The 27,873-nt window shown below is 38.7% G+C and overlaps 1 long non-coding RNA gene across 3 annotated transcripts; it reads left to right on the forward strand.

Moving 5' to 3' along the window:
• Positions 1 to 347: 347 nt before the first annotated feature.
• LOC149250293 (uncharacterized) lies at positions 348 to 27,873 on the forward strand. Of its 3 annotated transcripts, none has more exons than XR_016266824.1 (2): positions 348 to 485; positions 27,431 to 27,873. It is a non-coding gene; the product is annotated as an uncharacterized LOC149250293 (long non-coding RNA). The 3 variants fall into 3 exon arrangements; XR_016266823.1 differs by lacking the exon at positions 27,431 to 27,873 and adding an exon at positions 12,405 to 12,869; XR_016266825.1 differs by lacking the exon at positions 348 to 485 and adding an exon at positions 13,093 to 13,337.

The following is a 27,873-nucleotide window of genomic DNA, read 5'->3' on the forward strand; positions in this document are numbered from 1 at the left end:
ATATTATTATGTTTTTTTGACATGTAAACATTAAAATCTTATCATTTTTAATGTAACTTTTTTCTAAATAAATAATATAATAATAACTTTGTTGCAAATGAAATTTAAAAAAAATATTCCAAATTCCATTATCTTCTCTATACCATTCAACATACAAATCTCATTTTCTTGTACAAAAGAGTTTTACCCAAACAAAAGAAAACAATTTTCGAGTTTTAACAAATTAAACATATCTCTCACATATTACAAACCACACTTTTTACATGATAAATATATTAAAAACTTTATTATTTATGTAAATATATTTTATATATAATCAAAATAACATTACGCCACTATAACCAAAACGTTCATGATCGATGATAGGTTGGAATGATTTTTACTGGAGTCTGGCATAAAAATCCCCTATTATCTGAAAAACCTAACGTTTATGGCAAGTAACGGCGCATCTGGAATGGAGTCCGCCACCCAATGTTGTTGCAATGGTGAGGATTCTATACTGGTTGGCGCCTCTTGATGAACATCAAGGTCTGAAAGGAAGCCCATGGAAAATTACAGGGAACGGATGAAACCTCGAACAGCTACAGCTACAATGTCTCTTGCAGAAAAAGGATGTGCAGATTTTAAATTAGATTGATTTTGCAGACTACACAAAAACTGTGGAAGACATAAAACCAGCACAGAAGACATTGTAGCTGCGCTTGTTCAAGGTTTCAACGGCATGATGACCTCAGTTTTCCTTTTGATCTTCTTTTCTTTTAAATTTCATAATTTGTTTTTGTGAGTACTCATGACCAGAATTCTTTTTTATCTTCTTATTTTCCTGCATATTCTATAAGTTTTGTGTGAGTACTCATGGCAATAATTGAGTAATTGTCTGGCAGCTGCTGAAGTGAAGTCGATCTTTGATATACATTAATACCGCTATGTTTGTCTTCAACTATGCATTTAGGCTTTTTGCTAAAGTTATGCACTTCGATTTCTGTTTCTATAATAATACCGGGGAAAATTAACACATGAATTGACACTGCATTAACCTTGAGCTATGCACTCTAAAGTTTATATTAATATACCCAGGGGTTTAACCTAGCTTGGGAGCGGGCTATCAATCTCGAAACCCTATGAATTAACGCTAGCTTAGGAATGAGCACTCAGTCTTGAAACCCTAGAATGAACCCTAATGGGGGTTGACATGTATATTACAAATTACCCCTACTTGAGCCTTGAGCTATATATTGCAAATTAACCCTAGTTGAGCCTTGAGCTCTATTGAGAATTAACCCTCATTGAGCCTTGAGCTATATATTGCAAAGTTTAAAATGTGTGAACTGAATGCTGTCTCATAAGCCGCGCATAATGACTTATTGTTGCCCTGTGGTTTGTTGTGCTGGGAAGGTCATTGCTGGTGTTATTCCTTTGCCATCGAAAATATCGGGATGGTATCTATCTTCTTTATTTACTGTTCATGATAATAGATTTGCATCCGATTGCCTTAAGTATCTTTTAAATAATTATGATGTGGTATTCACAAGTCTCCTAACTGCCCCCAAATATGTGTCTATTTGACATGTATTTTCATGTATACTTATTATGTTTTGCCTTCTCACCCTAATTGCTCATCACAGTTTCTCTCTCTATATATAGAATGTCTAACTCTGCAAAATGACTTAGTCCAACCTACCTACCTACATGTGACGTTCTAGCAAAAGGTAAGGTTAACCTAACTTGAGCAGAAAGATCGAATGCTTCTAGTTCAATTAAGGTATGTGTATAACCCTAAACATATTCCTTTGCCATCGAAAACTTATTCAGGAACATCGGGACGGTATTTGTCTTCTTTATTTACTGCTCATGATAATAGATTTGCATCTGATGGCATTAAGTATCTTTAAAATACTTATGGTAACCAAATTAATAAAATATGTGGTATTCGCAAGTTTTGCTAACTGCCCCCCAAATATATGTTTACTTAACATGTTTTTCCATGTATACTTAATATGTTTTGCCTTCTCACCCTAACTGCTCATCACAATCTGTGTGTGTGTATATATATATATATATATAGGGTGTCTAAGTCTGCAAAATGACCTAGTCCACCTTCCTTACTTGTGACATTCTAGCAAATGTAAGGTTAACCTAACTTGAGCAGAAAGATCCAATGCTTCTAGTTCAATTAAGGTATGTGTATATACCTTAACAAAAATTATCCCTTACTTTTGATATAACAGTTGATCTTGTTCTTCCCTAATCTCTACTCAGGTATTGTCATAGGCAACCCTTCATTAGATGGTTTGATCTTGGTCCCGAACTCTACTCAAGCAAGTAAGGTCTTGGTTCTAAGCTCAGGTTAGGTCTTGACTAATGGGTCTCACGTGAGCCGAAGATAAGTCTTGGTCGGAAGCTTTGCCTAAGGTCCTCGTTCTCACCTCAACTCTAAGATCTCACTTGAGCTTATGTGAGAACTTTTTGTTAGGGTCTTAACATAATTGATGTAAGGACCCAATTGAAATATCTCAGCTTGGCTTAGGTAAGGTCTTGGTCTTTTATTAAGGTCACGTGAGTTCAAGCAAGGTGTTGACTACAAGGTCTCACCTCATTCCAGATAATGTCTTGGTCATGTGGCACTCATGTGTAGAGGTCCTCTTTATACTTAAGGGCCTCATCTCTTGTGCACATTCATTCAAAGTTAATAATCTTCTTTTGGCATCCCTTCTATTTTCATAAAAAAAAAAAATTATGACCTTCTCATATTGCTCTATTTCCAATCACATTAACTGATATTAGGGCCTTGTGGTTTTTGGGAGATATTGTGGCTTTCTCTTGTAATGTAGTCTGATAAAATTTTTTTAGTTGGTTCTATATTGTTTACATAATGGTATTTGAAGAAATTGGCTCGTCTTTTCCTGGTAGTGGATATCAATTAGTTACCCCATGTTCTTACAATATTTTTGTTCACATTGGCCCAACTAGAAGTTGCCTTCTAACTATTACATTTGTTGTACTTGTCACTCTTAGCAATACGTTCATACTAGCCATAATTGGGTGTTTGCATTGATTCCAACAAAGATCAAGCTAAACTTCTAAAGGATAGACACTTGCAAAGAATTACTTCAATAATACCAAGTAAGTAGGATGCATAACTGTTATAGCTCAAAATGTCACCCTCAAGGTCTATCATATCTCAAAATGACACACCCTTGGGTCTACTTGGGAAACACCTCAAAATGAAGGCTAGAATGCAGAAGAAAGTCCATGGAAACCCTATTAAAAACGTTGTTTCCCTATTTAATGCCCCTCAAACACTAGCAGGGAGAGTTGCAATGCTCTAGTTACACAACAATAGAGAGTTGAAGCAACCACTGTTAATTGAAGTTAGAGATGGAAGGGTTCTGCTAAATTTAGAATATCATTAAATTTGGCAGCGGAACCCACAAGTGAAGCTAAGGCGCAGTGATACTTTCACTTAATTTTGACTTAGGAAAATTTCTAATTTTCCTATAGTCAAAAATAGCAAATCGATCTTGATAGTTCGATTTCAGTTAATAGGCCAGTTCGAATTCAGTTGATGGGCTAGTTTGAGGTTATAAAAGAGGAAGGGTGCAGACTTGGCTATCATCATCACGCACTAGAGACTTGTGTGTTTTAACTCAGCAAGAAGAAATTCCACCTTAGCGTGCTAGGGTAGAGAGAAAGAGGCTGAATAACCTTAGTAATTTCTTTAGCAGTGTGCTCACTTACCGAGGCCGAGTCATCCTATGTAGGAGGGTCGAATACCCTATACGAGTCTGTACATATGGTTATAGAGATGCAAAACAGTGTGTTGAGGGACAACAAATTGAATGGGAATTTTTCCCAGTATTTGTAATCAATTTTCAGAGATTTTTACTGAGCAAAATAATAATAAAACACACAAGTTGGTAGGTTTTCCCCAGTTGGGGTTTCCTAGGTAAATTCTAGTGTATTATTTATTGTGTGCTTGTGTCTTTGTGATTTTATTTTCCGCTGCTATTATTTGTTAGAATACTCAACATATTTAGTAAAAGAGTTTGGATTTCAATTTTCGTTTTCCTCCTCTTAGAATTTTTATTAAATTAGTAGTTGGGTATTAGAAAGCTAACATGGTATCATAGCAGGTTTCTGATTGAAGACCAAAAAGCATGTTATTTTCCTTAGAAGCAAGTGAAAGATGCAAGAAAGGGGACGCAGTTCACTTTAGGGTTTTTGGCTGTGTGACCAAGGCATAATCCTCGTAGGGGCTTCTCAAGCAGGCTCTATGCAAGGGATTCTAAGCAATTCGAACTTGCAAAATGGTACATTTGGGGCTAAGATTTGAGGACTACCTTGATGGGGTCTTGAATTTCTGTTCTTGGAAGGAGAGGATCGGTATAGCTTTGGAGGAGCAAGGAGTTTGGGAATTTGTAGAGAGACCACTAGTTGCACCAACAGATCTTCAGCAATGGACCCAACATAATAAGAAGGACGCAAAGGCCAAAAGAATAATCCTTGAAGGAGTCAAGGATCATATCATATGTCACCTTTCTAGAAAAAAGACAACTCAGGCCATGTGGAAAGCTATCTTAGGGTTGCACCAGGGTACGGGTGAGGCCAGAAATATTGGTACTCAGAGATAAACTCAGAAACATCAAGGTGACACTCAGAGATAAACTCAGAAACATCAAGGTGACTAAGTCTAAGTTCGTGATTTCTTACCTAACCAAAAGATTCACCCAAGTGAAGGATGAGTTAAGTTGAAAAATGTAACTAGGTTTAGTCTTAGGTTTAGTCTTCATAATAACATATGTAATCATGATTTTATGTATTTAATGAAAAGAGAAAAATAAAATTATTATTGTGAGTCTTGAGGCATGGGTTTCATGCTCAAGGAAAATTTATTTTTAGGTCATCTCCCATTGTGAGCTCTTAGTTTGGTCATTGAGTCATCAAGCCATTAAAAGTCATTGTCATGTATGAAAGACCCCTGTGGGCATGTTACACATTATAAGAAAAATTATTTAAGTCAAAGGATGAGTCAAACAAACCCTCCAAGACCTTGTCAATGTGCTACATACAAGTCGGCCTATCATAAGGACATGTCAGCCTAAAGATGATGTCAAACCGACCTTAATGCATGGAAGAGAAGCATATATAAAGGACTCAGTGTCACTCTAGGTCATCATTCATTCAAGCAAGCAAAGAAGGAAAATAAGTGCGAGTTAGAAGCCTCTTGGATAAGCGAAAAAGTGAAGCAAGAAGACCGAGATATTTGGATCTGTTTTGAGCTTAAACATCTCGCATGTGCAAGAAGGATTAGGGCTCTCTCTACTGCTAGAATACCAATTATTAAAGTCGCCATAATAGTCCAATATGGGGAGGAAAAGTAGTCATCTTAAAGGCCAAGTTGTTTAAAAGGAAGTCTGACCAAACAAAGAAGAAAGGAGGATGATTTCTCCATGATCTTGGTCACACGCACAATCTAGGATTTTTGTAGTTAGGTCGAATTACAGTGAAGAAGTTGCTGCTACTAGAAGGCTAGTTTGACTAAGGTTGATTTTGTCGAAAAAAGGCACATCGAAGAAAGGAATTGACTTGGTCTTGGAGGGGTGTTTTGGTCAAGGGTCTTGGTCTTGGAATTCATTAATTGAAGATTCCATAAGAAGAAGAATTTGGTGGGTTTTCCTCTCAAGATTGGAGAGGTTTTGGCCCTGGATGGTAGCCTATATCTCGTGTCCTTTGTCTCATTGTTTATTATGTTTTGGTAGCTGTTTGATGAAGAGAACACACTAATAATCAAGCTAAAGAACAATATAATCAAGAAAAGTAAAAAGCCTTCACAAGCAATTATCATCAAGCAAGAGAAATCACCTACTACTGCTGCCTTAGATTTCTCAACATGGTTTCAGAGCTAAGGTAACAAGTTAAGGGAGGGCAACTCAATAAAGGACATTCAAGGACCGAAGTTCTAGAAGAATATCAAGGGCTTCAAAGTATCAAGAAGATCCTCTCATCTCCAAGGCATTTCAAAGACAAGGATTTCATCATCATCTTGAAGGAAGTATCAAAACCCTAGATCAATCAAAGAAGAAGCCCACACTAAAAGCATTCTTGGGAACCTTGAAGATCTCAAAAGACCCTTATCTCTACTCAAATAGAAGATCGAAACATCTTGAAGTCTACTCATCTAAAGGAAGCAAGAAAGGAGTTGTTAACATCATCAAGAAGTCAAGGTGATCTCCCTCTCTCTAAGACAAGGATCACTATTTGAAGGAAGACATCTTCTTCAAGAAGAAATCTTCTATTACCATATCATCATCAAACTCAAGAAGGCAACAGATTGAAGATATTGTCATCAAGGAGTATCTTCACAAGTAAGTATCTTTATGTCCACATCTGAATCTATAAAAATGTCTTTTTGCAAGGAGAGCAATAAGTTGGTTGGGTCATCAAACTTTCTTGCATGAAATAAGAGGACTGATTTAATCCTCATAAAAAACGAAGTTGTAGAACATGTTAAGGGTTTAATCACAAAACCTCCGAAGGAAGAGGCTCAAGCTCTTGCAAAGTTTAAGTTAGCTTTTCTAAATGATGAATTGGAGGAAGAAGTTTACATTGAACAACTTGAAGGTTTTCTGCTCTATGACAAAGAAGACTACGTTTGTAGATTAAAGAAGGCTCTATATGGTCTCAAGCAAGCTCCTAGGACTTGGTATGCTCGTCTTGACGGATATTTACATCAACATGGATTCAAGAAAGGAAGCGCTGGCAGCAATCTTTATGTGAAAGTGGATTGAGATAACTTAACAATTATCGAAATATATGTGGATGATATAATCTTTGGAAGCAATGATGACAGGTTAAGTAAAGACTTTGCCACAAAAATGCAAGGTGAGTTTGAAATGACTATGATTGGCGAACTGAAATACTTTTAAGGCTTTAGATTTCTCAGCAGGATAAAGGAATATTCGTATATCAAACCAAGTACATCAAAGAAATGCTCAAGAAATTCTAGATGGAAGATTACAAGCCAGTGCTTACCCCCATGGTAACATGTTACAAGTTAAGCTTAGAAAATTCGTCAAAGGATGTGGACCAAAGGTTGTATAGATCCATGATTGGTAGTCTTTTATACGTGATAGCCTCTCGGCTTAATGTGATGTAGGCAGTTGGACAAATAGCAATATTCCAAGTAGCACCAAAAGAATCTCATATTATTACTGTCAAAAGAATTCTTCGGTATCTTAAGGGCATAACGGAATATGGTTTATGGTATCCCAAAGGAAATGATCTAGTCATCTAAGCTTATACAGATGCAGGTTGGGCATGAAGTGTTGATGATTGTAAGAGTACCATTGGAGCAACATTCTATCTAGGTGGTTGTCTTGTTTCATGGTTAAGTAAAAAGTAGTCTTCAATCTCGTTATCCACAGCAGAAGCAGAATATGTCACGACAGCAACTTCTTGTACTCAAGTTCTTTGGATGAAGCAAACTCTGCAAGATCTTCAAGGCAAGTTCGATGAGACTATTCCCATCTTTTGCGATAACACCAGCACCATCAGTATCTCCAAGAATCCTGTGATGCATTCCAAAATGAAGCACATGCTAATTAAATATCATTTCGTTAGAGAGCAGGTCGATGAAAAGAATATCAAGCTTGAAAATGTTGGCACAAAGGAACAAATTGCTGACATCTTTACCAAACCATTGCCTCGTGCAACATTTGAGTATCTTCGCCAAAAGCTTGGGATTCTCCCAAGTTTTCATTAAACTCTTTCTCTTACTACTCGAGTAGAAAGAGGGAGTGGAGGTGTGTACAGGTCCGTAGGATGGCTGTTTTCAGGGGGAGTTACCCTTTTCCATTGATGACAAAGGGGGAGAGAAGGCAGTAGGAAGAGGTGTCATGATCGTAGGAGGAGTACTTGTGTTGCCATCAATGCCAAAGGGGGAGATTGTTGATCAGTGGTTGTCCTTGATGTCAACGCAAGTAGCACTAGGGGCTACCCCGATTTTGCATGGGCATTTTGACTTGACAACTTACTCTATTCCGAGTCAAGGATCTTCTAGATGGATTCTACTCGTCGAGATGTTTCGGTTGAAACTTGATATATGGCACGCCAAGCAATTCTTCACGGTTTGAGAGATATTCATGTTTGAATTTAGTAACCCCAGTTAGTGGGCTAAAACCCTATGGGGTTGTGGCATGACACTCAAAATTGGTTGTGGTCATTGAAGTTTGTTGTCACTTATATCATATTTTGGTGCAACTTCATATACACATAAGTTGGACGTCAATGTAAAAATTGTTACGCCTTCATCAAGATTGCTAAAATTGAATATTCATTATTTGAGGAAGAATTCATTTGTTCCATCCATTTCATGAGCTAGGATGAACAATTCTTTATTGCTTGGTTAACACATGGGTTTTGTCTTTGGGTTGCATGAGGACATGCAATATATTTAGTTTTTTGTTGCATAAGGAAATGCAATATATTCAGTTTGGGGGTGTGTTGGGCCGTTAATATATCATTATTATTATTAGTTTTTAACACTTATTTCATCTATTTCTACTCTTCTTTATCATGTCATTTATCATGATTTATCATATAAATCCATTTTATATGAAGGATATAAGGGTCACTATTTATATGAATGTCTTGAGTTGAGAAAGTCCTCAAAAAGTGAACGTTGGAGGGATTTTGTGGCTTCAATCAGGTCATCGTGGCATTTTCTCTATAACTTTTTTCCTATGAAACTTCGGAAGCTAAAATTAAAACCCTTTTGAGCTGAAAGCTTGATGAACCTGTAATGCTTAAAAAAAAACTTAACCAGATATTTAGCCTAAACAAAACTTAACCAGATATTTAGCCTAAACAGAATATGAACTCTTCATGAACCTGCTTTAAAATTTAACCAAAATTCATATATCAAATTAATTGATTTGATGAGAAGTACCTACCTGGGTTCCTGTGGATGAAGAGGCTTCAGAATTGCTCCAGCTCTCGCTCCTGTTACCAAAAGACCATAACCTCCCAGCCAAACTGAGTACAACCTAGGTACTCAGTCCAGAATGCTTCTCAATTGCTGCAATTTGTTTCCCCCGTGCCCAAAAACTTCAGAACAAACAAGGCTCAGTCCTTACTGTCGATAACTTCGTATTACAACTTTTCCTCCTCTCAACTGTACTTCCTCCAACCGCCCTCTGATCATTCTTTCCCCCCCCCTTTCTCTCAAGATAACCTTCCTTCTTTTAAGTCTCCGTTCACCACCTCCCTCCATCTCTGTGTCCTAATTTTGATACGTGTTAATTTTATAAAACAAAATCTTATTTGATTTGGTGATTTTATTCGAATATGTAAATTTGATTTGATAAAGTTTATTTATTATTTTAATGAATTAATTTAATTTATAATTTTAATTAATTAATTTTATTAATTTCATAAATTTTAATTTACAAATTAAAATTTAACATTAAAACTAACATTTTTTGTTCGTTTGAGGATTTATCATATATAGTGCGTTACATACGGGTCCATGCATACGTAGTTATCGTATGGAGGTCTCGTATGTATGCTAATATTTGTATTTTATTTATAGCTATAGGTGGGTCATTACAGAACCTCATGACCGAATTTTAGATCTTGGTTCGCTATAATTTTGAAGATATGATATGAGGAAGTTAGTGTTTTTGCAGGCTCTCGGAATTCCATGTCAAATAAGTGACGTTGGGAAAATCGTCATAACTTTCTCTCTGAGCATTGGATTCAAATTTCGTAAATAGTCACAGAAAGAGGACGAGCTGTAGTTTGTTGAGTAGCGTTTTCCAGGCCGAAGATCGCAACAGTGACACATGGCACTTCATACAAGTTCACTCGAGTCTATAATCAGGTCATCGAGGGAGATTGGGCATAACTCTTTCTTGAAGAATCCAATCTTGATCAGACCTGTGGGGTTGGAAAGAGGACTCAGAGGGCTACCACAGGATAAAATTTCTGACCCTAGAGATCCGAAGTTACATAGATACAACAGATTCAATATTCAGCTCCTAGAAGGCAAGAAAAAGCATGCATTCAAGGATCACTGCAGTAAGGATCACACATAAACTATTGATTTGGGGTAGCATCGGATGTGTTGTAGCCATGAAAATTGGTAGACTGGCTAAAGCACATGAGATCTCTAAGACCCAAAAATGGTTTGGGCAGATTCTACCCAGTTTAGGAGATATTAAAATAATTAATATTTTTAACGGAGTTCCTAAGTCAACTTAAGAAAAATAAAATATTAATGGGTATTAATATAAAACTGGGTTAGAAGGTTTCAAAAGACATGGGTCAAGCCAAATCTAATCTTAGTCGTTGATTAGAAATGTAATCTCGACCGTTGAAGGACCAACAGGAAAAGTAAAAGAGGAGGCTTGAGGGTCAGTTGGAGAATACACAAGAGTGATCAGTGATTCGATTTTCTAGAGTGGGGTTTGCTAAGAAAAGTCAAATCAATGATCAATTTGCAGCGAGGGGCAGTGACTACTGGACAGAGAAGCAGAGATAGTGCTGAGAGACCAACGTAGAGACAGAGAGGCAGATGTAGAAGCTAGAGCAGGCCACGCAAAGGCTAGCTAAGACAACGCAGAGGCTAGAGGGACTGTGTCATCACGCAGAGGGTAGCAGGAGTGATGCAAAAGGCTGTAAAGGCTGCGCAGTGCCTCAGAGGGCTGACACAGAGGGTTTAGAGGCCGACGCAGAGGCCAAGAGGGTTGACACAGTGCTTTAGTTGTGCTGGAGAGGGTTTCGTGAGGCAGATTTTCTGAATATCTACTTCTGAATAGAGAGGTATTACTGCTGGTTATTTTTCTCTGTTGGGTGAGCCAGTTTGGCACCCAGTTGTACTCAAGGATATACTGCATAATAAATAACCCTCAAAATTGTTGCACCGATTTTCCCAAGTTGGGTTTTTCCGGGGACGAGTTGTCCAAAAATAACGGTGTCACTTGTGTGTTTGCTATTTCTTTCAACTGTTGATTTGTAGATGGTTGAGACTGTATTGTGTTTATTTCGATGTTTATATGTTTAAATAACTTGTTTGTAATTAACAAGTAGGAGAAATAAACCAAAAGAATACAGATAAAATTTCTAACGGTTAGACTTAGAAATTTCAACATGGTATCAGAGCATGGTTGCAGATCACAGGAGAGTTGAAGGCACCAGCTGAAGCAGAGCATTTGCAGCAGAGACAACTGTCCCGAGTGACAGAAGTTGTTCCTTGCAGAAAGTGACAAAAGAAGGGTTGGCGCAAAGGGACTACGTCATTAGTCTGGGTAGCGTAGAGGCTGAGGAGGGAAGAAAAAGGCTCACGCAAAGCCACGCAGAGACCAGGAGGGTTGACGCAGTTAGTTAGGGGAGCATTTCAGCTAGTGCCGGGATTGCGCAGAGCCTAGAGGCTTAGTCCTTCAGTTGTTGGGGCATAGGAAGTTGTGGGCAGAGTGTGAGGAGTGAAGCTGGTGGGGTGTTGTGGGTAGAACAGTACCTAACAAGGCAAAACCAAGGTAGAGGGAGTCGCTACCGAGGCATATTTCTAGCCAAGGAATCCGGATCAGTATTGCAGTTGAATAGGAGATCGGAGAGGTGCGACTCGACGGTTGGCAGGTGGATTTTCAGGAGGGAAATCGAGACTCAGAGGGAGTCTAGCAGAAAACTTCCAGACAGAAAGTAGCGACTCAGAGGGAGTCGAAGAGAGAACTTCCAAAGGGAAGTGGAGACTCAGAGGAGTCGACAAGAAGGACAAAGAGATGGCCATGAATGGACTGAGGGATCAGGACAGGCTGGACGGGGCGTCCAACTTTGTGGTCTGGAAGGCCAGGATCCTGTCCATTTTTGACAAACATCGCATCAAGGCCTTCACCTTGAGAACAGTGGCTATCCCAGTTGACCCGGCTAATAATGAGAAGTACGAGGAGGCAATGGCCAAAGCGAAATGTATCAACCTTGATGGGGTCAAGGATCATGTGGTCCAACATATTGCTAAGAAGGAGACGTCAAAGGAAATGTGGGACACCTTAAAGACGTTGTATTAACATACTTCCATGCAGAGGAAGATGTTAGTTGAGAATCAGCGGCGGTCATACCAGATGCAGAAGGGGGAGCGGATAGATCACTTCCTTGGTAGATTGAAGGAGATCCGGGACCAACTGACTTCCATAGGGGCCATGTGGGATCAGGAGTTGATGGTGAGGACAACTCTAAACGCAGTTGTTGAGCATTAGAAAAGGTATGTAATTGCCACTTATTTCTTTATCTTTTCCTTGAATTCATAACTTCTTTACATTCTAAGATAGGTATATGATAAAGGATTATGATAAAGTTAAGGGGATTTGTGATTAATGTAAAATGACTAATTGTTGCCTTTTTCTATGCAGAAAATGAAGAAAATGGAAGATTGCCATTTCGGAGGAAAAGACAAGGCAAAACCAACTGTTGTCCCTTTGACAGGAAACCGCATCCAGACGAGGCAATCGAGATCGGAGCGCATGGGCCAGGAAAAGGAAGAAGAAATGCAATATTAGCGCAAGAGGACGAAAAGATAATTGAAGATTAAAGATATGGCGAATCCCCTAGGATCCTTTGATTCTGAGAGATCGCTATCTTAAGGATATCTGTATTTTTGATATTTCCACCTGGCCACTATAAAAAGGGACAGTGTTGCAAGCCCAAGGGGCAAATTATTGTTGATTTATAGAATTTGTTGTTGCAATCTGAACTTTGATCATCGACTCTCTTTAAAGAGCGATCACTGTAACTCTGTTTTATGATTAATACATAAACTTCATTGCTGTTCCGTTATTTGATTCTAGAGTAACCGTAGCAGTGCGTCCCTGGTGGCTAAGGGCCCGAACCTAGTGGATCACTTGCTTTCTGTATCATTATTTTCCGATTACAAGTCGTGTGTGGTTTGATTTCCTGTATTTATTTTATTCAGTAATCTGTTGTTCCTTGACATTTCATTTACTTGCTCTGTTATATTGAATTCGCATTTGAATAGTGAGACTATTATTTGCAACTGAAAATGTTAAGTTGTTCATTCTAAAATCATATCGCGTTGTCTAATTCGGACATTGTTGTTCATTTACAGATTGATAGTATTGTTCATTTGCGGAGTAACATTGTTGTTCATTTACAGATTGGTATTGTTGTTCATTTAGCTACAGTTTACCTATAATTGTGATTGATGTTCATTCGGATTACTATTCCATTATCATTGCAATTGCGGCTCCCTTATAACTGTGGTTAATATTTATTATGCTAAACTCAGGTTATTGATTCCATCGTTCTAGATTCGCTGCGTGTTTACAGTTAAGTTTGTTGTTCAATATTTCATAGACTTACTTAGGTTTGCTGTTCCATTCTTGGATTGTTGTTCAGTTCATTTACTAGTTAAAGATTACTGTTCAATTCCTTTCGGTTACGATTGCTGCTTGATTTATTCTTGTAGGTTAAGTTTTGTTGTTCGATCTTTTCAACAGATTAGTTGTTGTTCCTTTTTCTGTCAATTGAATTGTCATTTCAAGTATTTGCTTTGGTGTGAACATAACGATTTGCAACTGTAGCAAACATTGACTATTGCTGTCTAGTTCCTAGATTGGAGATCTTCTCTTTGATTGATTTTCATTTGCATCAGTTTACAAAGAAAAGAGTTATCATTATTGCATCTTTGACTGATGATTGCTGTAGTTTCTTAAGTGAATGATCTAGTTACAAAGCATTTAAGTTTCTTGCCATTACATTTAGAGTTCATTTCTAGCATTTGTTTACTTTTGTAAAAGCACTATACTATTAGCATTACTCTTGACAAGTGACCGCCTCAGACTGAGTACACTCTTGAGATAACAAATCATACTTGGATTAATAATTATTGTAGGGTAAATAGAGGTTAAGAAGACCCTTTTTACTAAACATTTTGGCGCCATTGTCGGGGAAGAGTGTAGCCATTTATTTCTTTTGAGAGTAGTGTAAGTACCTGCTAGGAGAGAGTTGGGTTTTAAAAACGGAAGGTAAGAACTTGCGTATGGAGCATGTAATAGCCCTGCTCCCCCACCCGCTTTCCTGCATAATTGTTGTTATTTTGGGTAGAAATAAGCATTTGATTTGTGTGCATGACTAAGCAGAAAAGGCCTGAAAAGAATCTTAAACCACTGCCCAAGCCTAATAAACCTAAGGGGCCAGTGACCCTTGGCCGATTGACCTTTATAGACGAAATCCTTAAAAAAGCAGAATCTCAACCTTCAGTAGGACCTAAAAAAGTTGTTTCTAGACAACCTACTAGTTCCCTTTAGGCCACAGGATCACCATCTGTAGCCTTTGCTAAGGTGCACAGCCAAATAGAGGAGCAAGATTTTCAAGAAATTGAGAATTCTAGCCCACAATCATTACAAGAAGGGAACCTTAGTAATCTCTGCGAGGGAAAAGGAGAAACAGGGGAAACTGAGGAACCAAGATCTCCTCTTGGAATTGTTCAGCCATTAAGCAGCCTAGATAAGGGATGTGTTGTAAAAGTCATTCAGAACGAAGTTGAAGAACCTCAAGAGCTAAAATCCCCCCAGACATTAGTTCAGCAGGGAACTCTCATCATCCCAGACAAAGGAAGTGTTGTTAAGGCCATTCCTGTTAAGACCATTCCTGCTCCTTATAGCCAGCATAGGAATACCTTCCTAGAAATCCCAGAAGGATATTGGCACATATTTGATCAAATGGCCCAGAACAAGCAAACTCCCCAAACCTCCACACTGCAATATCCCATTGTAGATACTGCAGTTAATGCACCTATGAAGGCCATTCCTCTTCAGCATATCCCTACATTTCATGGCTTAACATCGGAAGATCCAGACGCATTTTTGTTCGAATTCGATGTGCTGTGCAGGGGGTACGACTATACCATCGATCCCCAAAAGCTGAAACTATTTCCCTCTACATTAAAAGGCGCTGCTTTACGATGGTTTATGGGGTTAGGTGGAGGTGTTATAAACGACTGAGATCAGATGAAAAGTGCTTTCCTGACAAAATATCAGGATTATTGTAGGTCCAGAGAGTTAAAGGATGAAATATTTCAGATGGTAGCTAGACCTAATGAGACATTAGAAGAATATGTTGAACATTTTCAATATAATCTTCAAAGATCTCTGTATGCATCATTACCCTTACCTGATAATGTACTAAAGACAACATTAATTAAATGCATGAAGGAACAATGGATTGAAACACTAAATATTATGGGAAAATGAGACATCTATCAAGAAGATTTTGCTAACATCATTGATTTATGTATCAAGAGTTCGCGAGGTAGCACAAGGCTAAAACCAACAGAACATGACAGGTTCACAAGGGACAACAAGATCTCTGGAGAAGGAGTAACCCGCGCAGAAATCGGAAATTTATTGGAGAATTTCAAATGATATATTAGGGACTTTGACAACACAGCTCGATATTATGCAAGCGAAACAGAAACAAGCAGAAGCAGAGCAAAATCTGGGAATATTCTGCCCTAGGTGCAGAAAGAAACATAGCCACAAAGAATGCCCACCAGATGTAGTTCAAGTCTGCGCTATTTGTACAAAAGACCACTCTACGGAGAATTGCCCCACTTCCTGGTTTGAAAGCAGTATACAAAGAAGCAGAAGAAGAACCAGAATTGGTGTACTTAGTTAATCAACGCCGTCAATGGAAGCCACGACAATCAGGTATGTTCCCCGATCCATCTTCTTCTTTCCAGCCTCCGCAATATCATGCTCAACAATATAATACAATGTGGCAAAATCAACCTCCCTTCTCAAACTGGTCACAACAACCATTTCCTTCATCATCACCATGGCCGAATCAAGCAAGCCAATCTAATTGGCCAAATTTTCCCTACGCTCCACCATATTGGCAAAACAATGTGTATCCAACACAATGGTCCCCTCCCACTTCGCAGAGTCAAGCCTGGCAGACAAACTGGCAAAGACCGATGAATCAGCCAGTAGGAACCATTCCACTCCCTCAACCTACACTGCTAGCACTACAACAAAATCCCCAGTCCAACTTAAGACCGCAACTCCCAGCCCAACCCAACCCGAACCCAAATAATAGATCGGTTCAATCCGTTCAAATAATCGAAACACCAGAACTAGAAACTGATCTAAGGGAGTGCAAAGACCTTCAATTAAGGTCTAGGCGCATTATAGAAACCGAGGGAGATAAAAGTGTTCTAGTTGAAAATCAGTTACCCGCAGAACAACCATTACAAGAAGAAAATGTGGTCAGACAACAGACTTATGACCAAGCAACGACATCTTCTCCCCCATTTCCAGAACGATTAATCATACCGCGCCCTATAGAACATCCTGACTTTGATATTTTGGGAGAACTACAAATTTTGTACATAAAAATCCCACTCCTCCAAGTTATCCAAGATATCCCAATATATGTAAAGACCATCAAAGAGCTATGTCTAAAAAAGTCAAGGAGGAGAATAACAAATAACCCAACAGTCCAATTAGTTGGCACCCTATCTGATTTGTTATCAGGAAGACAAGCACCTGTCAAATATGAAGACCCAGGAAATCCAATAGTGACAGTGCAAATCAATGGAGAAACCTTTTCAAATGCCTTAGTTGATTTAGGGGCTGCAATTAATATTTTAACAACCACCACTTGTCAAAAACTGGGCATTACATCAGGAGAACCAATCTCCACCTTATTAGAACTGGCTGACCGAGCAGTAGTTAGGCCAGAAGGTACACTACATGATGTCATGGTATCCGTTGATTCCTGGGAATACCCTGCCGACTTTTTGATAATAAACCCCAAAAACCGACTCGATGGACACCCGTTAATCTTCTAGGTAGAACTTGGCTTGTGTTTGCTGATGCTTACATTCGTTGCTGACAAGGTAGTATGACCATAACTAAAGGGAGTAATATCAAGAATCTAGCCCTATACCCTCCAGCCCAGCCAAGTGTAACGATAATAAAAACTAACAAACATCCTGTATCATACCTCACAGAAAACATTAATCCCCATTAACCATAGAAGATGCCCTCGTTTCTAAAGATCAAATAGAGGATGATTTTATTAACAACTTTATTAACGAAGCTGAATCCAGATCCCGTGTACAATGTCACATGATAGAGGTAGCATTTGACAATGAACTAGAAGAAGATCCTCTCAAAGACACTCATGATCAAACAATACCCACTACCTCTGTTTCAAACAACAAAACTATAGATTGAGCCAAGAAAAACTTTGAACATCAATAATAACCTGACTCCTAAACAAGAAGAAAAGCTGGTCCAATTACTGAGAAAATATAAGGAAGCTTTTGCATGGGATTATCCGGACATGAAGGGAATTGATCCCCAGCTATGTACGCACCACATTTATACAGAAAAGGATGCGAGACCCGTTCGCCAACTCCAACGGAGACTTAACCCTCACTTGAAAGACATTGTGAAAACCGAATTACAAAAACTTTTAGATGTAAACTTTATTTATCTCATCTCCGATAGCAAGTGGGTCTTTCTGCTAGTAGTGGTGCCAAAGAAGAATGGAAAGTGGAGGATTTGTGTAGATTATAGAGAATTAAACAAAGCAACTCAGAAAGACCACTTTCTCCTTCCATTCATTGATCAGGTATTAGATACATTAGCAGGAAAGAAATTTTTTTCTTTCGTGGATGGCTTCAGTGGATACAATCAAATTTAGATTGCCCCTGAAGACCAGGACAAAACTACTTTTACCTGTCCTTGGGGAATTTTTGCCTACAGAGTCCTACCCTTTGGCCTATGCAATGCCCCTACGACATTTCAAAGGGCCATCCTCAACATCTTTTCAGATTTAATAAATGAAGGGTTCGAAGTATACATGGATGATTTCACACCATACGGAGATGATTTCGACCCAGCACTAGACACATTGGAAAAGGTGCTGCAACGATGTATCGCCACCAGGCTTTGCTTGAGCTATGAAAAATGCTATATGATGATGGTTGAAGGACTCATCCTAGGTCATTATATCTCAGCCACTGGAATACAGGTAGATCCGGCCAAAATTCAAATGATTTTGTTAACACCTACTCCTACCACACAGATAGAGGTACGCAATTTTCTTGGATTTTCTGGTTATTACAGCAGATTTATAGGACATTTTTCTCAAATAGCTACACCTCTATACGCACTAACAGGAAGCGTTGATTTTGTCTGGACAGATAAATGCGACCATGCTTTTGAGGATCTAAAAAAGCTTGTGTCAACAGCCTCAGTGCTCAGAGGCCCAAACTGGGACCTGCCATTTCAAATTTCATCAGATGCTTCGGACACAGCTATTGGAGCCTTCCTTGGGCAGGAAGAAGAAAAAACCATATGCAATCTATTACATTAGCAAGAATTTGTCACCTGCTGAGCTAAACTATACTGTTACTGAAAAAGAATTTTTAGCTGTAATACACGCTGTAAATAAAATTAGGCATTATATCACTGGATATCCTGTTGTTTTATATACAGATCACTCTGCCATAAAATATTTAGCAAATAAACCAATTACAAACGGTAGAGTAACAAGATGGTTGATTTTATTGCAGGAATTTGACATCACAATAAAAGATCGACCTAGGAAAGAAAATCCTGTAGTTGATTTCCTCTCATGGATGCCGAAACCAGTGGACACAGCAACAGTCGAAGATCAATTTTCAGATGAACATTTATGTTCTGTTACTATCAAGACACCCTGGTATGTTGATGTTGCAAATTATTTAGCAGTAGACAAATTACCAAAGCATCTGACCCCCAATGAACGAAAACAGATTGTGCAACGTAGTACCCTATTTTCTTGGATTGGGGGCTGCCTGTTTCATACAGGGGCAGATATGCACATCAGAAGATGTGTTCATAAAGACGAAATATTTGACATTCTAAAAGCTTGTCATGACGAACCATGTGGCGGACATTTCGCAGATCGAAGAACTGGTCACAAAGTTCTGTAAACAGGGTATTATTGGCCCACAATCTTTAAAGACGCGAAAATTTTTGTTCAAGCCTGTGACAATTGCCAAAGAGAAAGACGCCCTGGTCAGTCTGACGAAATGCCTTTAAACTCACAGCTAGTAATCGAACCATTTGAGCGTTGGGCGCTCGATTTTGTTGGTTTGATCAACCCAATATCAAATCAGAAAACATATATTCTGGTGGCAACAGAGTATGTGACCAAATGGGTTGAAGCAGAGGCACTTCCAAGAGCTACAGAGGACTTTGTGATCCATTTCCTATTTCAAATATTTGTGCGATATGGCCTCCCAAGAGACATAATCACGGACAGAAGACCACAATTTGTAGGTAATAAAATTGCTGCAACATTAAAAAATTATCATATTCAGCACAAGATTACCACTCCGTATCACCCACAGGCAAATGGCCAAGTAGAAAGCACGAATAAAGTGATAGAAGCAATATTAACAAAAACCATTGCGTCACACAAACGTGATTGGGCTACAAGATTGCCAGAAGCCTTGTGGGCATACCAAACAATGTGGAGAAACACCACTGGTTATTCACTATATCAGCTAGTATTTGGAAAGGAACACATCTTTCCAATAGAGTTCGAGATACAAACGTTAAGAACAGCACAGGAGGTCGGTCTAGATTTAAATGAGGCCCATAGTAATAGATTGCAGCAAATTAACGAGCTAGATGAAATCAGGCTCTCGGCTCTTCAACACAATACATTAATCCAACAATAGAGAGCAAAATGGCAAAACACCCTGATCAAAAAGAAAATCTTCCACGAAGGAGATTGGGCACTCCTATACGACTCCAAGTTTCAGGATTTTCCAGGAAAACTTCAAACTCGCTGGCTTGGACCGTATGAAATCTAGAAAGTGCATGACAATGGCACTATTACTTTGACTACTATTGACGAATCTGGACATACCTTTAAAGCAAATGGCCACCGAATGCGACTGTACCATAAACCGCTTACTTGGGAATCCTTCTACCAGCAACTCCGGGAAGATTCTGACATGCAGATTTTGGTTGAGGAAGAGAATTCTTCCTCGCCTTTGGTTCACTAAGTAATTTTATTGCTTTTAAATTTTGTACATAACTTTTTTCTGTTCTGCTTGTATAAATTACTTTCTGTACAGATTTCTGCATTTCTGCATTTTTTTACATCTTGCTGTTCATTTCCAAAGGAACAACATTTTCTCTGTTTTGCTATTCCTTTTCAAAGGAACAACGCTTTTACATTTTGCTGTTTCTTTCCGAAGGAACAACTTTTTCGCCGTTTTGTTGTTCCTTTCCGAAAAAACAACACTTTTGCATTTTGTTGTTACTTTCCGAAGGAACAACATTTTCACCGTTTTGTTGTTCCTTTCCAAAGGAACAACACTTTTGCATTTTGTTGTTCCTTTCCGAATGAACAACATTTCCGCCTTTTTGCTGTTCCTTTCTGAAGGAACAACATTTCCGCATTTTTGCTGTTCCTTTCCGAAGGAACAACACTTTCGTTTTTTGCCGTCCCTTTCTGAAGGAACAACACATCCACATTTTCGTTGTTCCTTTCCGAAAGAACAACACTTTCGTTTTCTGCTATTCCTTTTTAAAGGAACAACACTTTCGTTTTTTGTTGTTCCTTTCTGAAGGAACAACACTACACTTTTGTTTTTCGTTGTTCCTTTCCAAAGAAACAACATTTCCGCATTTTTGTTTCGCGCTTGCTTTATTTGCTGTTTCGATTAAGGAACAACTGTTGTTCCTCTTAAGGAACAACAGTTTCGAGTATGTTTTTCTTTTGCTTGCTATTCCTCTTAAAGGAACTGCAGTTTTTGTGTGCAAATATTCTTTTGTTGTCCCTCTAAAGAAACAACAACTGTTCCATCTAAAGAACAACACTTTTTGAGTGCATTTTTCTTCTTTTTGTGTGTATGTGTGCTTCACCATTTAGAGGATTTTTTGTGAGTGATGGTCATTTAAGGCACAACTATACATTTATGCAAGAATACAAAAACTAGAGGATACTGAAATCAGCAAACCAAAGAAAAATCATTATCTTTAGAGAAATTGCTTTGAATTGATAAGAGAAAAGAAGAAAGGACACAATTATGCATATCACTTTGCTGTCTTTATTTTCACTAACACCAATTTGATTGATTATTTTTATCATGATGGTTCTTCCTGAATCCCCATAATTCTCTTTGATCATTATTATTGAATAAGAATAAGGACATATTTTCTTCTATTGAGATGTTTAGACTTCTTCCACCGTCCCTACTCTTAAGGAGTGATGAGCCACCCTCTATATATAAATAGGAAAGTGTTATATAAAAGAAAAGAAGAAAAAGAAAAGATACATATCTATATGATTACTAACACGATTTGTCAGATGAAGGATAGGGGGTCTCATTAAGAGCTAGCCTACCATGATCATAAGGAAGAAAGTGAAGTGGCATTCCCACTATGACCACCACACTAGGGATATGATCCAAGAGGCACATCAGAAAAATAACAAGTCCTTGGAACAGGAGGTTTCATCACGAGCCGGCCTGCCCACCTTTCACTCCTTCTTGGTGAATGGCATTATGATTCATCTGGTTACCAAGCCAGCACAATGGCCTCCATTCTGACATTGCACAGCACTTTCCTAGGCATACACAAAGGATTATGGTTCCAAGGGTGAAATAAGCAACTCTGTCAAGGTTATGGACACCTATGGGCAACAGAGCTCTGCTGATGGTATTGAAGTCATATTTTTTTACACCAATAGTCATTATAAACCCTTCTTCTTATATCTTTATAGTGATTGCAAATGAGATTATGTCATATAACTTTTTCGAACCTTTTATACATGAAAATCATTTACAAGTCGATCATGATGGTTAAAGTGGATAATGATCGCATAAAAACTTTTACTCACGTCAGCTGTCCTATCCTCTATTTTTCACATCATATCACGGCATTTCCATATTTATTAGCGATTTCCATCATAAGCCTCGATTTCAGTAATCCGCTCATTTTTGTAAACATGTCATCGATCTATACGTTGTTCCTTTATTCCACTGTACGATTGCAGTTCAGCATGTTGCTCCTTTATTTGACGACCGAGGACGGCCTATCACATTTCAGGGGGGCGCGGGTGATCTCCATAATTCACTAGCATACGTGTCAGCTCATTATTTGGAGGTATTATGACTTCATCAAAACTTGGGAATAGCAAGTCTAACGGTATTGTATTTCCCAACATGCATGGCTTGCTGTTCCAACGCCATTTCTGTGTTTTGCTCTGTAAAAATTAACAGTGAGCTAAAGTTTGAACAACTTGCTGTTCCATCGTCTTCTCTGTGTTTTTTTTAATAGTGAGCTAAAATTTGAACGGCTAGCTGTTCCATCGACATCTCTGTGTTTTTTACAGTGTGCTAAGCTTAAACAAAATGGGAGGCAGATCAATTCGCAACGAGCCACAGGTGTTAATGGTCTCTGACGCTGCACGCGAAATCTTAGTAAGGGCAGGATGGATAGCCTACCTTAACTGTCTACAACAATCTAACGAGACGGTGGCAATTGAATTTCTGCAGAATTTGCAGGAAAATCATTCCATGGTGAGAGGGAGACAAATAGCAGTAACATATGAGATAATTGTTGAAGTTTCGGGCAATGTGGAAAAAGTCGAAGTCGGGATTAATTCGGCAAGGGTCCAAAAGTTGAAAAACTCGTCAAAGTCGGGAGTTTTTTGAAAAAGTCGGCAAAAAGTCGGCAAAATTTAAAAAACACAAAATTATCCATTTTTTTTTTTTTTTTTTTAACATCTAGAGTATCCACAACATCAAATAAATGTATTTCCACATAAACATGTAAAGAAAGCTAATATATAATATGTATATGAAGTCTAATGCTACATCACATATCAAAATAGTGAATCAACTCCTGAATTTTGGGTCCTGACTGAGTCTCAACTCTCAAGAGTCAAAATCTCAACAAAAAATATAATAAATGTATATCATGAGTCATCTAAAAGTCATCAAGTAATCAGTCACTGAGATCCTCTTCCCCTTTTAATTTATGTTTCCGCTAATTGTATTCAGAAATAAGTCATGCATTTATTCGGTAGATTGTAATTTGCTTGGGTAATAAGGTGTCAGGTGGTAGGTCCAATGAAAATTAACAGGGACAGGTGGTAGGTCCAATGAAAATTAACAGTGAGTATCACAGTAGATGTGAAAATTAACGCTTAGTGACTCCAAGCTGCTTATTTTCTAAGAAAACAGTAGATGTCAGATTACTAACCTTATCCATTTTTATTTTTAACATCTAGAGTATCCACAACATCAAATAAATGCATTTCCACATAAACATGTAAAGAAAGCTAATATATAATATGTATATGAAGTCTAATGCTACATCACATATCAAAATAGTGAATCAACTCCTGAATTTTGGGTCCTGTCTGAGTCTCAACTCTCAAGAGTCAAAATCTCAACAAAAAATATAATAAATGTATATCATGAGTCATCTAAAAGTCATCTAGTAATCAGTCACTGAGATCCTCTTCCCCTTTTAATTTTTGTTTCTGCTAATTGTATTAAGAAATAAGTCATGCATTTATTCAGTAGATTGTAATCTGCTTGGGTAATAAGGTGTCAGGTGGTAGGTCCAATGAAAATTAACAGTGAGTATCACAGTAGATGTGAAAATTAACGCTTGGTGACTCCAAGCTGCTTATTTTCTGAGAAAACAGTAGATGTCAGATTACTAACCTAGCCTTGGCATCTATTATTCAAAAACTCTTGGAGGTAAAATCCACTTCTTATACATAACCTTTGCCCACATTTACAGGGAGTTCACCACTAAAGAAGATTCCCTTTCAAAACGTGCTCTCATTGTAGGAAGGATCTTTGTTGTCACAAGATTTCACAGGTACTTTGTTCCTGTCTGAAAAATGGGTTCTTTTTTGAGGCACTGGTTTTGTTTTTTTTGGACAGGTTGTTGCTATTTGATCTTCATGACCTCCTCTTTGTTGTTTCTTCTGGAAGCATTCAACAACTGTAACAATGTTTTTGATGGTGTGGGGTTCTTTCTACGGAAGACTGTTGTATGCCTGTCCTTTTGGTACTTTTGTAATCTTTTGAAGGGGCAGTGGCTGTTAGAGTCTGGATCACTGAAAGCCTGGAGGCTTAGCCAATGTATACTTTGCTTTCTAACTAGAAATATGAAGTATAAAGATTTGTTTTTCCTTGGAAAACAAAAACATATCTTAACCTCAAAACTAACAGATTACAAATGAGACTGCTATGCTCGCAAGAAGTATGACAAACAATACAATGCAATAACTTGAAAATGCATGGATGGAAGCTTCAATTTACAGTTTTTTCACCTTTGCGGCCTCTTTATCCGCGGCCTGGGAAGGGAGGCAGAGTTTTTGGGTCGACTCCCGATTAAATCGGGAGTATAAGGAAAAAATCGGGATTTTTTCCTTTGTGAAAAAGTCGCCAAAAAGTCGGGGGATTAAATCGTTTAGTTCAAAAAATCGCGTTTTTAGGATTAAATCGGGATTTTTTCCAGACTTTTTCCACACTGGTTTCGGGACTGCCTGCCGTTGGACCAGTATGGACCCTGAAAAAGGTGAGACTGCAAGACGCTATAACCATCTTTTGAGACGAAGGGCAGAACCTTACTGTCAAAGGGAAAGGAGTGCTGCCGGCAACCCTGGGAGAGCCTTGGGCAGAATTGGCCAGAATTATCCAAAACTACATCACTTGCGATGGCAGAAAAGATGTGGTAAGACCACGCCATCTCAAATTGTTAGCTGTGTTAAAACAAAAATGTGCTGTGAATTTGCCTGCGTTCTTAAATTTTTTATTGCATGATGTTGCCCGAAGTATAAGAAAATCTCGCCATGTAGAATCAGTAGTAAGCCATCACGGTTTAATTCGGTTGATAGTCAGTTACAATCTTGCCCAACAACAAAGTAGTTGGGAAGAATTGATCTTCTCGATAGATGGGGGATTGGCTTTGCCAGCCCCAAAACGTAAACACATTGCTAGCACATCAATTAGACCACCGAAACGAAGACAATCTGTCAAATTGGCAAGAAGCAGAGAAATGTTGGGAAATTCCTAGGGAAACAGTAGCCAACCTGTGGAAATACACAACTCAAAAGACGAGCAACCCCCACAACTTGAAGGGGGGAAAATGAAGAAGAGGAACCGGAAGAGGAAACTGAGCAATCCGGTCAGGAAGAAGGGGAGGAAGCAGAGCAACGCAACAAAAGTCCACTGCAAAACCCTTTGCAAGAAGATGAATTGGCCTGAATTTTGGCCAACATGGGCGAGTATGTCCAACCTCACAACCCACTCAACCCCGATACCGAAGAAGGGCCGTAGGAACACTCTGCTCATGATAAGAGTGCGTTTGAGGAAATGTGTGACGAGGAGGAAGAAGAAGAACAATCCCAGGATCACTCTGCTCATGATAAGAGTGTATCTGGGGAGAAGGGTGACGAGGAGGAAGAAGAAGAACAGTCTCAGGAACACTTTTCTCCCAGTCAGAGTACACCCGAAGAAATGCACGATGAAGAAGAAATAGAAGAAGAAGCTGCCCAGGAGACAACAGAACAAACCAGGGTTTCTACCCCTGAAAAACCTGATCAACAGAACACTGAAGAAGTGTTCCAAGAAGGAAACATGGAAATTGGCCAAGGCGAGGGTACAATCCCTGAAACACAAAGCCCAGGCCCAAGAAAAGAAACAGTTGTTCCTTCTAAGAAAACAAATGAAATTAAAAAGTTGCGAAAGGAAAAGCAGACACTGCTTAATGTAATTAAACAACTCTGACCACAAATAAGGGTCCTAAAAATGGGGAAAAACTCAAAAAGAACCCCTAGAGCAAAGCATGCAGCCACCCAGGAAAAACCCCATAAGAAGGCGGCCAAGAGGACTCAGGTCAAACCTGTTATTATTCAGGACCAAAAGGAACAGCATGTGGCTGTTACAAATGCAGAAGCACAAACAGACAACACACCGCCTTGTGATAAGGAAGTCTAGATAGAGGCACTGTCCTCTAGCAGCACGACCAACTGGATAGTTCGTGAGAAGGAAACACAGACCATAAAAACTAGATGTTGCAATAAGGAGGTCTAGGTAGATCTCAAGCCCAAAAATGTCATGATGGATAATGACCGAGGAAAGTAAAACTGCAAAAAGATCTGGCACAGGGCCAACAAACGATAGAAAAGCTCACAGAGGAAACTGTTCCTCAAGAGAAATATCAGAAGTTACAACAATAGCTAAAGAACATCAATGCATCGGAAAGCCAAGCCTTCGATGGATGGCGAAGGGCAGAGGAAAAAGTCAAAAAGGTAACCCATAGACTAGACACAATTATGAATCAAATGGATACCTTATGTTCTCTGTATACTGATGTTTTAGCGTGTAGGGCACCCGCCAAAAACTATGCTTTGTTTTTTGATGGAAAGATATTTACAATTGAAAATTAAGGCTGTCAAGGCAGGGGTGCCTATAGAGATAAAACCATTGACGATTTCATAAACTATTGTAAGCATTACGGGGTGAAAGTTCAACGATTGTTATGTGAGTTTTATTTACATAATGTTGTGTTAGATGGAAACCCTAGCCCTTTTGTGGGTGATATCGAGCTTCAGGCATTTATTTCTTTTGTTGTTAATCAGATAAAGTGGCTTAAAGCCTACAATACCTTCTAGAGACAGGAGAATGGGTTAGATCTGTGGGTAAGGGGTGAACTTAGAAACCCATTGCAACTATGGAATAAACATAGGAGCTTAATGAGAACGAAGGGTGTGATCCAGACATTGGGACCTATTCACACAACAGTCATCCGGCAAGGGGTAGAATACTTCCTAACCATCAAAGACCTTGCCATAGCAACAACCAAATTCTGATACCAGACTTCTAATCGGAATATCCAAAACAGAGAACCATTCAATTATGAGAATTTTAAGCTAGCTGTTGACCGCTTGGTTATCTATGGTGACCTCATCTTGAGAGAAGGCCTGTCTTGGTTAGGCTATAGGTTCCGAAGTCCAATCATCTGGTATCCTGCACCAAGATATAAAGCCTTATATGAATTGCTTGAAGGTCAGACAGGGCATATTTTTGAAGTCTTAGCTAGAAATCATGGTTTTAGACCACTGATTGAAAATCCTTCTCCAGCCTATTCCCTAACTGCCTTGCATGTCAATTACAATGTTTTCATGAGGGCATGAAAAAGGGTAAGCAGGGGGGTGTGTTGAGCATTAGAAAAGGTATGTAATTGCCACTTATTTCTTTATCTTTTCCTTGAATTCATAACTTCTTTACATTCTAAGATGGGTATATGATAAAGGATTATGATAAAGTTAAGGGGATTTGTGATTAATGTAAAATGACTAATTGTTGCATTTTCCTATGCAGAAAATGAAGAAAATGGAAGATCACCATTTCGGAGCAAAAGACAAGGCAAAAACCAACTACTGTCCCTTTGACAGGAAACTGCATCCAGACGAGGCAATCGAGATTGGAGCGCATGGACCAGGAAAAGGAAGAAGAAATGCAATATCAGCGCAAGAGGATGAAAAGATAACTGAAGATTAAAGATATGGCGAATCCCTCTGTATTTTTGGTATTTTCGCCTGGCCACTATAAAAAGGGACAGCGTTGCAAGCCCAAGGGGCGAATTATTGTTGATTTATAGAATTTGCTGTTGCAATCTGAACTTTGATCATCGACTCTCTTTAAAGAGCGATCACTGTAACTCTGTTTTTATGATTAATACATAAACTTCGTTGCTATTCCTCCATTGTCTGATTCTGGAGTAACCGTAGCAGTGTGTCCCTGATGGCTAAGGGCCCGGCCCT

The sequence above is a fragment of the Pinus tabuliformis genome, chromosome 7 (assembly GCF_031772625.1).
Source record: "Pinus tabuliformis cultivar Carrire ecotype Pingquan chromosome 7, CPIR1, whole genome shotgun sequence".
In the NCBI taxonomy this organism is placed as follows: Eukaryota; Viridiplantae; Streptophyta; class Pinopsida; order Pinales; family Pinaceae; genus Pinus; species Pinus tabuliformis.